Here is an 11,653-nt window from a genome sequence, read left to right as displayed (position 1 = left end):
GAAATAGCACAAACACACAAGTGGGAAAGTGTTTTCTTTCCCTTTCACAAATAATACCGCATTTCCCCAGCTTGAAAAAAAAACTTGCTGAAAATGCTGTTTAAAAACAGGAGTGAAACTTGAGGGTCACGATGTTGTCTAAAAACCCATAAACAACCATGAATGATGAGTGCACAATAAATGCCTTATGTAGAAAAGTTCCTTGTCTTTCAAGGTAAGATCTCTCTCTCTCTCTCTCTCTCTCTCTCACACACACACACACACACATACACACACACACACACACACACACACTTTTGTTTATACATGAAAGATTAATCAAATCTGAAACTTTGCTGGGTCAAATATTTCAGCCCAGCATTAGTTTATAATAAGCACAGGTCCCAAGCCTGGAAAAGGCTGCTGGGAGAGAAAGAGAGCAGTTGCCATTTCCACAATTTCCAAAGGAAAATGTTTAAACAGACACAAAACTGCTCAAAGAGCTGCACCTTCCCTCAGCAGCACTTCAGAGTCAGCACATGGAAAAGTAATGGAGGGATATGGCAGAGTTGCACCACAATCCAGAAATCACCAACCATGTTATCAGTAGACCACCCCTCCTCAATATTCCTTGTCCACACTTGTGGAAATTGCACTACTCTTCTGTCCATTATTACAACAAAAACATCAGATTTTCTGTAGTCTCAAAAGAGATAGCAGAACCACAGGAAACACAGTAGAATGACAATCTGATTACAAAGTGTAGCTGCCCCATAAAAAAGGAGTGAACAAAGCATGGCTATTCCCCAGTAAGTGACTCGTGTGGAAGTGCCTGAGGATGGGGCAAAACAACCTCCTTAGGCAGGGAGTTCCAAAGTCTGGACACAACAACAGAAAAAGTCCTCTCCATTGTTGCAACTAAATGTGAGTTTGGATCTGACAGGAGGGTTTCTATGGATGACCTTAATGTGCAGACAGGCTCAGATACCCTGGTCCTAAAATATTTAGGGCAGGGGTAGGGAATCTTTTTTGGCATTCACACATCCCATTTCTCTCTCATGCACGCACACACTGGCTTCAGTGTCCCTCATCTTTACCATTAGGAAAGTGGATGAGTGAAGGCTGGGGTGGGGAAAGCATCACTTCAAGGCCAGGAGTGCCTTCAAGCTGCGGCTCCCCAGCGAGCTGGGAGGAGTGGGGCTTCAGGGAGGGTTGGTAGCCTCACTAGAGGCCCTCATGGGCTGAATGCAGAGGCCTGGTGGGCCAAATTTGGCCCATGGACTGGAGGTTCCCCAACCCTGGTACAGGGCTTTAAAAGTTATCACCAGTACTTTGAACTGGACCTGGAAAGACAGAGAGAGGCCAGTTCAGTGTATTCAGTAGTGGGATGACACATGCTTCCTATAGCTGACATATTTTATGTCATTAAACTGTCCTTCATCCTGCCGTTTTTATGAATAAGGGAGTTGTTTCAACCACTTTTATGCATTCTTTTCTTCTAAAAAGAGGAACCTTTTGGCTAAAATATAATCATACTAACTCAAGATACACACGCACTTACCTGGCAGGAGAGACACCATGATCATGAAAGTAGTTTTCCCAGGGTGAGGCTGATCCATTGCACTCTGGGTGTGCTGATCCCTGTGATTTTCCCAAATGCGGGAAACTCAGCTGATATATATATATATATATATATATATATGCACTCTTCATTTGTCTTTGCAGCGCAAACACTTCACACAGTCCTCATTCCATTGTGAGCACATTTGTTTGTTTACTTTTCTCTCTCCTTTCATTTCTATTTCCTGTACTACCTTGATGCCAATGTTAACTATCTCTCCTTCCTTTTGAATACAATACTGAAGTTATCAAATGCAAGTTGGTTGCTCAAACATTTGCTCTCAGCTTATGTTTTTACAAACATAATGCACTTTGCCCTGCTCCTTTCTTTATTTTCTGAAGAACTCTTCCCCCACCCCCAGTTTGTTGAAATAGGTGGCTGAGTATTTGTCCTTTTGAGCAAATCTGCAGAGGGTAATAAGCACCTTAGCACATCGAAATACCTTACAAAGTATGCCAGCAATTTGCATGGTCTTTTTTATTTGGCATTATGTTCAGAAATAATTCTGATCAGATATGCTACCTGATCCTATGCATATTTACTGAGAAGTAAGTTCCACTGAATTCCATGGGATTTACTCCTAATTAAGTGGACATAGGATTGCCAGCTTACAATCATCAGAGATTTCTGTGAATGGTGTATGAGATCCAAATGCAGCTGGAAATTAGAGGGTAGCCTCTCTCCTAAGAGATTAAGGATTTCTCTGCAGCGGCCCCAATGTTACCACAATCTCCTCCTTGCTAGCTTTCTGAAAACAGTTAAAACGTTTTTGTTTTGACTGGCTTTAGAAAATTAACTACTTTCTTTTTTGGCCCTGTTTTGGACTTTGTTGCTGTGTTTTTGCTGTTTCTTTTTTGTTTTGTATGGTTTTTGTTATATTTAGATTATATTATTTTATAGATGCTTAAATTATTTATTATTATTATGTTTATATATTGCATTTTCATATTCATTTCAAATGCATTTCACAAATATATTAACAAATGTATTAATGTATTATTAATGTATTAATGTATTATTTCACAAATGTATTAACATCATCATCATCATCATCCTTACACTGAAGCTCTGTTAAGTCATTCTGTTGATATGTTCAATGAACGCACAAGGGAGAAGAGTGAGGCAAGCACATTAGCGCCACACACACCAACCAGGCTTGCACGGATCGGCAGGCAGTTAATAAGCCACAGTAGCTTGTTAACTATGTTGCGTGGGCAGGTTGCATGCTGAGGGAATTTGCATAATTACCCTTGGCAGCACAGCTTGTGGTGTCGTATGAACCCAGCCAGAGTGGCTTGGCAACAAGCCACCCTGGCCGGGGTTGCACAACATGACAAGCCACGCTGCCGAGGGTAATTATGCTCCCTGGCAGTCCGCAGCATAGTTAAGCCACCGTGGCTTGTTAACTGCCTGCTGTTCATGTGAACCAGGCATTCTCTCACCATTCTCATTGTCCTCCACGTGTTGAAAGTGACTTCTGTATCAGGGATCCTTCTGTGTCCATGTAGGCTCCCTGCACAATGTAGAATCCTAATACAAAAGGCTTGCCGCTGCAGAGGGTTGCCCTCAACAAGTGGAGAGTGATGAGAACAGTGGTAGAAAGGGTGGAGCATACAGGTCATCCTTGCTCTCTCCACTAGCCTGCTCACTAAATACATTAACGTAGCCTTCCCCAACGTGGTGCCCTACCAATGTTTTGGACTCCAACTCCCATCAACCCCAGGCAGCATGGCTAATGGTCAGGAATTCTGGAAGGTGTAGTCCAAAACATCTGGAGGGCACCAGGTTGGAGAAGGCTAGAATACCAGAATGCCTGAATAGGCCTTGAGCCATACCAATAATCAAGTAGCCCGGTATTATTTGCTGTGACTGTCAGCAGCTGTCCAGGATGTTAAGCAATGTCACTGCCAACCCTGCCAGCTGACATCTTTGAATAAATCCCAGTTAATAAAGCAGTTACCAGCATGTGCTGCAGTGCCATAATCAAAATACAGCAGATAACACAGGCCTAATTTAACAAACCATTACCGGGGTCACATGCAGGGTCTTTTTTTACAAAAGCCCCCCTTCCCTTGGAGACCCTGACTTGGACCGACATTTTGGCTATTTTATTTGTTTCATTGCATTTCTAAGCAATAGCCGAAGCAATCAGCATGATAATGCATAATATAAAACTTTTAAAAGCTTTAAACTAAGTATAAAACCTAGGTAAAAACCAGCAGCAGCAGTGTAAAGATTGAAACACACAATAACAGGTTCAGAAACAACAAAAGCTGAAGGATTTAAATGCCCAGGATAATAAAAAGGTCTTCACCTGGTGCCTAAAAGACTGCAGTGTAGGCACCAGGCAAGCCTGTCTGGGGAGGGGATTCCACAACTGGGCTGCCACAAATAGAACGTTAGGCCCCTTGTCCTACAGTCTGATGTTTAAAAGTGCCCCACTGAGGGCCGAACTAGTCTCATTATTAAACACATTTAACATTTAAAAATGCAAATAGCATCAGCAAGAAGGTGATAATTATTGGGCTCTTGGGACCCCTGCTGTGACCCTGAGAAAAATCCCTCCTCTGAAAGGCCTATTTGCATTGGGAAGACCCCCCCCCCATTTGCATTTGGGGCTTTTTTTAATGTCAGTGTTTTTATTAAGTTCTTTATTTTAAGTCTGTCAACAACTGAAACACAAAAGCTGCAATAAACAAGAAATCCAAACCAAGTCCTAGAGTTTTATAATGGGTAGGTTCACGTGATCATGGAGGGAAAATAAGTCATGGTGGCTTATTTTCCCTCCCTGTGTGTGCTGTTTGTGAGCCACCTAATTAGCATAATTGCCCTCCAAACCTGGTAAATTCATTAGATAATCCATGAGCCAAATTCACATAGGACTTCCTAGGAAGAGAAAGCGTATTCTAAATGGTTCTGTGTTTGTTTTAAATTTATACCCATTTCCCAGTTTCTGCATGGGCTACCACTTAGTATAGGAGATGACTGTAAATTATTCGTTAACAGTTCAATTTCGAAGCAGATTGAAAGGTCTGCCTCAGTCCACTTCTTGTTTCTTGGGTTAGCAAGTTTATATACCTATATGCTCTGATGGGCAGATTAAAATAGAAAGAGCCTAGACTTACTAGAGCTTCTATGCTTGGTTTGACAGAACACAAGCAGAAGGCCAGTTTCTGTTCTCAATTGCAACAGTGAAGTCAACAGAGTTCTGGCAGTGGATTCCAGACGTACGTCAGTTCCAAATACAGAAATGTAGATTCATATTCACTGTGACCTCATCCAAAGGCCACGGGGGGCTTCATGCCAAAGGAAGCCATCCCCACATGTTTCTTAGCACTGGGGGAGAAATTTGCATGGAACAGAAGTGAATATGCGATAGTTGGCTTTGTGAATTATGGGTGGGAGAGAAGCCACAGTACCATCGTCCATGATTTGTGGTATTTTTCTAAAAATGGCTAGATCTTTGGATGCCCAAAATGCTACTGCCCCCACACCCTCTGGTGCTGCTGTGACTCTGCATTGTCTGTGGGAGGGACGGTCTCCAGTGGGAGGGGGCAGCCATGTGTCAAGTTGAAACCCATCTCGAATGCCTGTCCAAAGGAAATATTGCTGAAGATGAAGGGAGTAGATGCAGAAGAGTGTAGCTGTTAAGCCTAGACCATGGAATCAAGCATGGATACAGGCCTAAACCTTTGAAGGGAGCAGCTGCTGCCTGTTCCAGCTAACATATCCTTGAGCAAACTACTTGAGGTGTTCAGGTGTTGTACATTTGTTTCCTAAAGAACCTTGAGTCATTTATGGAGACCAGATAGGCAAAACATAGGCCAAAAAAATTAAAAGTGTTTACTGAAAATAAATAATACAGCTGCTTTCATGCTGCTTCTGTAGCAGGTTGTTGTCTTGCTGGGGAACTCTGGTGATAGCTCTGTTCCCATATTATGTTTTTATATGACACTGCAGTGTACCCACAAAAAAACCCTGGCCGGAGGAACCGCAACTGTTAGACTGATTGAACAGTAATTTCCTCTCCCCAGGAAACAGTCGTTCACCAGAAATCCATAACAGAATTCCCAGAAGCCTTGCCAAAAAACACATCTCAGAATTCTTGGGGGGTGGGAAGCCAGCATAATGAAACTGGTATAGATTCCATGAGTAAACTATCATGAGGGAAGATTAAGAAAATGTTTCAACCAAGGATAAGATGAGCCTGGCCAAGCCAGTGCTAGTTCCCTGGCATTTTTGTGTCATCCTGGGAGATACAACTTGTATTCATTCTCACCCTGGTCTTTTCTTAAAAAAAACAATAACTCCTGTCTAATAAAATCCTTGAACAGCTTGGGCCTGTGTACCTTAAAGACAGCCTCTTCCCTACATCTCATTGCAGTTTTAGTTCTGCTGAGGCAGCCCTCTCAGTAACTTCATCTGGCTTCCAAGTCCAAACAAAAAGTACAAGTAGACAGGTATGCCATTGTGAACATGACTGATGGGAGTGAGGAAATGACCAAACAATTATACTAGCACTTTACCCAGGTTCAAGCAGCCACTTCACCCTCCCCACCTCAATACTGGTGTTCAGTTACTCGCTGAGGATACATTCTGGAGCCAGGTTCCCCCTTTCTTTCCCCATTTTATGAAAGGCAGGACCAGCCCTCCCTTTAGGCAGAGTGAGGCGGCTGCTTCAGGCAGCTGATCCTGGGTGTCATGAAAGGGTAGCACACTCTTAGTTACTTAGTTTATTATTGTTGTATTTTTATAATAGTAGAGAAGGGAGAGAGGCAGTTGTGAGTGCCAAAATATAATGTGGCCTTGGGTACTATATGCACCTGGACGTGAACTGGCAGGTGAAGGGCCTTTTGCCCTTCTGCCTCAAAATATCTTGGGGCAGCCCTTCTGAAAGGCACCTGTTAAAGAGAATACTGATAAGATACAGGTTTACCACCTCTGCAAGAACTAGGTCTAAAACTCAAACTACTGTACATATTACATGGAATTTTGCATTTCTTTCCTCCATATAGTTCAAATTATCCTCAGCAGGCTACTGCTGAGCAGAGGAAGCAGAGTTCAGCAGAGGAACCCTTTCCTCCCCTTTCAGCTAGAAATCACCATACCCAAGCTATGTTTTCACCCTTTCCCTCAGGTGTTGAAAAGCAGCTGAAAGAAGGTGATTTTTAGCTGAAAAACAATTAGAGGAGGAAGTGCTGAACACTGTCTCGCCATCTGTTCTGACCAAGGGTATTTTGGAGTATGTGTGTTTAGTGTGTAGGCAAAAAACACAGCAGTCTGTGTCACATGCAGTTTGAACCTACGTATATCTCAGTATTGTCTATGTTGACTGGCAGCAGCTTTCCAGAGGTGCAGACAGGAGCCTTTCCTAGTCTTACCTGGAGATATCAGGGATTGAACCCGGGACCTTCTGCATGCAAAACATGTGTTCTACCCCGAGCTACAGCCCTTCTCCCAGTAGCCTAAGGCTATCATAACGATGTGCTCCTTACCCCTTGGCAAGAACACATTGCACAGCTGCACAAGAGGAGCCTTGTAAAGCAGCCTTTCCTGACCTGGTGCCCTCCAGATGTCTTGAACTGCAATTCCAATCATCCCTGACCATGCTGTCTGGGGCTCATGGGAGTTGTAGTCCAAAACAGCTTGAGAATGCCACATTGGGGAAGGCTGTTCTAAACCTCTCTTCTAAGTCATGAGTATATTTTTTAAAAAGCTCCTCAACACCGAAGCTCCACTGCACAAGTGAAGAAGGGGAAAGTGGAGAGTTGCGTAACTTGGAAGGGTTGGTAGAGGCGTCTAGCTCAGGCACAACTGGATAGGACTGCAAACTGAGCGTCAGTGTTCATCATGCCTGATTCTATGCATGTTTAATTAGAAGTAAGTCCCACTGAGTTCAGGGAGGACAGATTCCCCAGGTAACTGCGTAGGATTTCTGCCTTTGTTATTCAAATAATGTTGAAGTATTGCATCCCCCCCCCCCCCGCAACCCATCCTGCTGCCAGTTTCCAAACTGGTAGATGAAATGGCAGATATTATTTTGCCTGGAGGCTGAGCAGCATGTTTCTCATTGACTCAATAAGAAGTATGTCTCATTGACATAGTCTGCAGCCTAACACAAGCCAATAAAGTACATTCAGCCATTGAATACTGCTGGTACGAGATGAGAAAATGGGACATACATGGCTCATTGGACATCAGCAGCTAGCAGGGGTCGTTTTTGTTGTTGTTGATGCTGCTGCTGGTGGTGGTGGTGATGTGAGTGGGTGTTTGCAGGAACAGCCTATCTAAAGAGTCAGAACTTGAAGCTTAAAATAGTCAGAATTTGAAATTTCCATCACAACATGCTTGACTTGCATGTTACCAAGCATCCCTCATAGAGGGCAATCCAGGTGTGGCTCCTGTTATATACTTTATTCATATTACACCGCAGATAACAAGGTCATCCTTTAAAAAAAAAAATTGTGGTACCAGATTACAGGGAGGGCAAAGAACGTGAAGCTTTACTACATGTGGCACTACAGACAGAAATTGGGTTCTGTTTATTTATTTATTATTACATTTATATCCCCCCCTTTTTTTCCTCTTGCAAGGAACCCAAGGTGGCTTACATGGTCCTCTCCTCCATTTTATCCTCACAATAACGCTATGAAGTAGGTTACACTGAGTCAGCAACTAGCCCTAAGTCATCTAGTGAGCTTCATAGGAACACAGGAAGCTTCCTTATGCTGAGTCAACCTTTGGTGTTTCTAGCCTAGTATTGTCAACACTGGCTGGCAGCAATGGCTCCCCAGGGTTTCAGGCAGGAGTTTTTTCCAGCCCCACCTGGAGATGCTGGGGGTTGAACCTGGGACCTTCTGCATGCAAAGCAGGTGCTTGGCTGAGCGGGGACTAGAACCCAAATCTCCCAAGTCCCAGTCCAACACTCTGACCACTACACCATGCTGGCTCCCATGCATTTCCAAGACTCAAAGCCAGGAAGCTAAACTTGGCAATGTAAGAGCTGAGTCTGACAGGATCCATAGGATGCTGTGGCTGTAGCATGGTCAGGGCATTGGCTCTAAGGTATATCTGAAAACCCTGGGCTACCTTGTCATCAGTTAGGGTTCCTCAGTGAGAAGATAAATAATGGCAGACAGGCTTCCCTGAAAGACAGCTTGCCCGCCATTCCCAATCTTCCCATGTAATGCTTACCAGGAAGTTACACACAACTCACTCCATGCAGTGAATGGTCTCAGAGAGGGAGCCATAGGGCTGCATGTGCTAGCACTGCCCGCTACCATGACACTTCCTGGGCAAACTGCCATTTGACATTCAGTGGGAAGAGTTATCTGTGTGTACCGATGTTCCCACAAAGGAGTGGGAATGGGGCATTGGCCATCCCCCCCGGAGGGCTGCAGATAGAGAGCTGAACAACCACAATTGACTCACTGGTATGATATTGCTTACTGACAAATCATAGTCTTTACGGATGAATCAGCTATATGTCCTCACCTGTAGGAATCCTTCTCACATGTAGTTCTGTACACACAGAGAACTCCTGACCTGATGAATGTCAAACCATAGTTCATCGAGGGAACATGGCAGCAATGCCCAGCTGGAACGGTGGGCAGCTCAGCCACAAGCAGCCACATGGCTCCCTCAGCGCATTCATTCAACGTGGGGAGGGGATCACGGGAGCTCCTCTGAGGAGAACCTCACAGCCTGGGACACTGATAGTGCAAGCCTATGCACTTCTACTCAGAATTAAGTTCCACTGAATTCAATGGGACTTATTCTCAGGAACGTGTATGTATAAAGGATTGCCATCTGAATGTCCTTAAAAAAGAAAGATGGCCACCTCTGAGCACATGTATCATCTTAAAAACCAATTGATAATAGGCAGATTAGCCAATATGAAAGCTATAATTGTAAATGGTTTAAAATGTAAGATGCAGAACTTAACACACATCAGTGACCTAAAGGGATGGGGAGGGGGGACATGTGAAATGGAGGCTTATTGTTATATGTCTTGTACCATCAACTACATAACTGAAAAGGAGAGGCGGTTCTTTTATTGTTAAAACATCTCAAAAAATCAATAAATAATAACTAACCAACAAACTACAAGAACCCCACAATCAATTTCCACTTTCCCCCTTAAAAGCAGGGAAAAGTATATAACATCTTTATATTACTGAAGCCATGGGGTATATTATACAATACTGGACCTTTTCAGTATTTTTTAAAAAGTGTTTTGCTATAGCAAATTATGCCCACCACTTCATAAACTATTTCTATTTCTGTTTCACTGTATAATACTTTCAATCATCAGGTAAACTCAAACCTTTTTATTTACATTACCTTGGTCCATTGCACTTCTGCCTGGAACACCTATACCCATTTCTTTCTTGTTTTGCTCTTTTTCTTGCACACAAGTTTTGAAGTTATAGTACATTTCAGAGAATAAAATAACTGGTAAATTATCAGGTGTTCCTTTAAAATATCCCACAGAGAAAGAAACTAAGTGTCAAACAACACATGAGACTAATAGGGATGTTGGAGAAAGACGCAGTGGAGTCAAATGACTTCAGATTTCTATGAATTCGACCCACAGATTTCATAGTGAGCCAGCTTTTCCTAAGCCACGTGGATTCCTTGGACTTGCAGACAAGGTTTTTTTAAAAAACTTTCAGGAATTTTACGCAAATTCAGTTGTAGAAAAATACATTAAAAAACACTGTCTGAAAATGCACATTTACCCTAAAGGGTAAAGCATGAAAATGCTCATGGGGGGGTGAATTTTGGGGGGAATTGCACATTTTCACAAGTACAAATTTGTGCAAATTTGGGAAATTGGAAAAAATCTGAATTTGTCAGTGAGTGGCCGATGGAATGAAGGGCACCTAACAATCCATAACATGCAGACTGAACAGATTTTACAGAATCTGTATATCCCTAGTGGCTAAACACATCATTAGGAAACTTTGGGTGTTTTTATTTTTTAAATTAATAGTGGTGTGGGCAAAGCATTTTTCATCAGGACCACAACATGCAGGGAGAATAAGGCTCTCAATGGCTACTAGTCATGATGGCTATAGGTTACCTCCAGTATCAGAGGCAGTATGCCTCTGCATACCATTTGCTGAGGAACATAAGCAGGAGGGTGCTATTGTACTCATGTCCTACTTATGGGCTGCCCACAGGCAGCTGGTTGGCCACTGTGTGAACAGAATGGGTTTGGTAGATGGGGCTTTGGTCTGATTTGGTAGGGCTCTTCTTATGTTCTTATGAGGGGAAGTTTTAGGCTGTCCTCTCTGACAAAGGTCTCAATGAAAATCTCCCTCACTCTCCACTCTGCTGTTAGCCCAAGGGAAAAAATCCCATTGGTTGTTCCACATGCCTGCTATTAATTAAACAACCACCCACCCACTGATGGGCATCCTATTGACATGTTTAGAATCACATCTACTTTGGCCCTTAAAGACAGGATTGTGCTGTAATTATAGGCGTGCACAGCACATTTCATTATGGTGTGCACCCAGGGATTATTTTTTTTAAGGCAAGCATTTATTGAATCCTCAGTCATAAAGAACATTATTTTTATTCATCAAACAAACTAAAATTTAACTAAACTTTTTTTAAAAAATTAATAAAACTAAACTTTACTTTAAAAATACAAACTTAAAAAAATAAGACACAGAATACCATATATATTTTTGCAGCGGCTTATATAGGTCAAAGAGTTTTCTAGAATAGTAGTCGGAGAGGGAGGGGAGGACCAATGGTAGTGCGCTGCAGTAGTGGGGACACATGCTGTGAGTGAATGCGGGCTTTCTATACATTTCTACAACATCTATATTCCGCAGTTCAACGCTTAATGCATAATACAACAATCCACACTTTAGAACTAAAAAAGCGTATCATGCAATTACATTAAAATGCAAAGCCACTTTTGGGGGAGACATTAGGGTGTGCCTGGACACACCTGGCACACCCTGTACGCATGCCTATGGCTGTAGTCCTCTCCTGTTAAAATCAATGGGGAATGTGTTTGACTTTGGCTGGATTGCA

At 42.8% G+C, this 11,653-nt stretch overlaps 1 pseudogene; it reads left to right on the top strand.

Annotated features, from left to right (window-relative positions):
- Positions 1–1,532: 1,532 nt before the first annotated feature.
- LOC146357643 (U1 spliceosomal RNA) lies at positions 1,533–1,682 on the top strand (annotated as a pseudogene).
- The last annotated feature ends 9,971 nt before the right edge of the window (positions 1,683–11,653 follow it).

The sequence above is a fragment of the Heloderma suspectum genome, chromosome 1 (genome assembly GCF_057233095.1).
Source record: "Heloderma suspectum isolate Gila_16-S chromosome 1, 16-S_ref, whole genome shotgun sequence".
Lineage (NCBI taxonomy): Eukaryota > Metazoa > Chordata > Lepidosauria > Squamata > Helodermatidae > Heloderma > Heloderma suspectum.
Note: the sequence above shows the minus strand (reverse complement) of the source record. Positions and strands in the feature narration are given on the sequence as shown.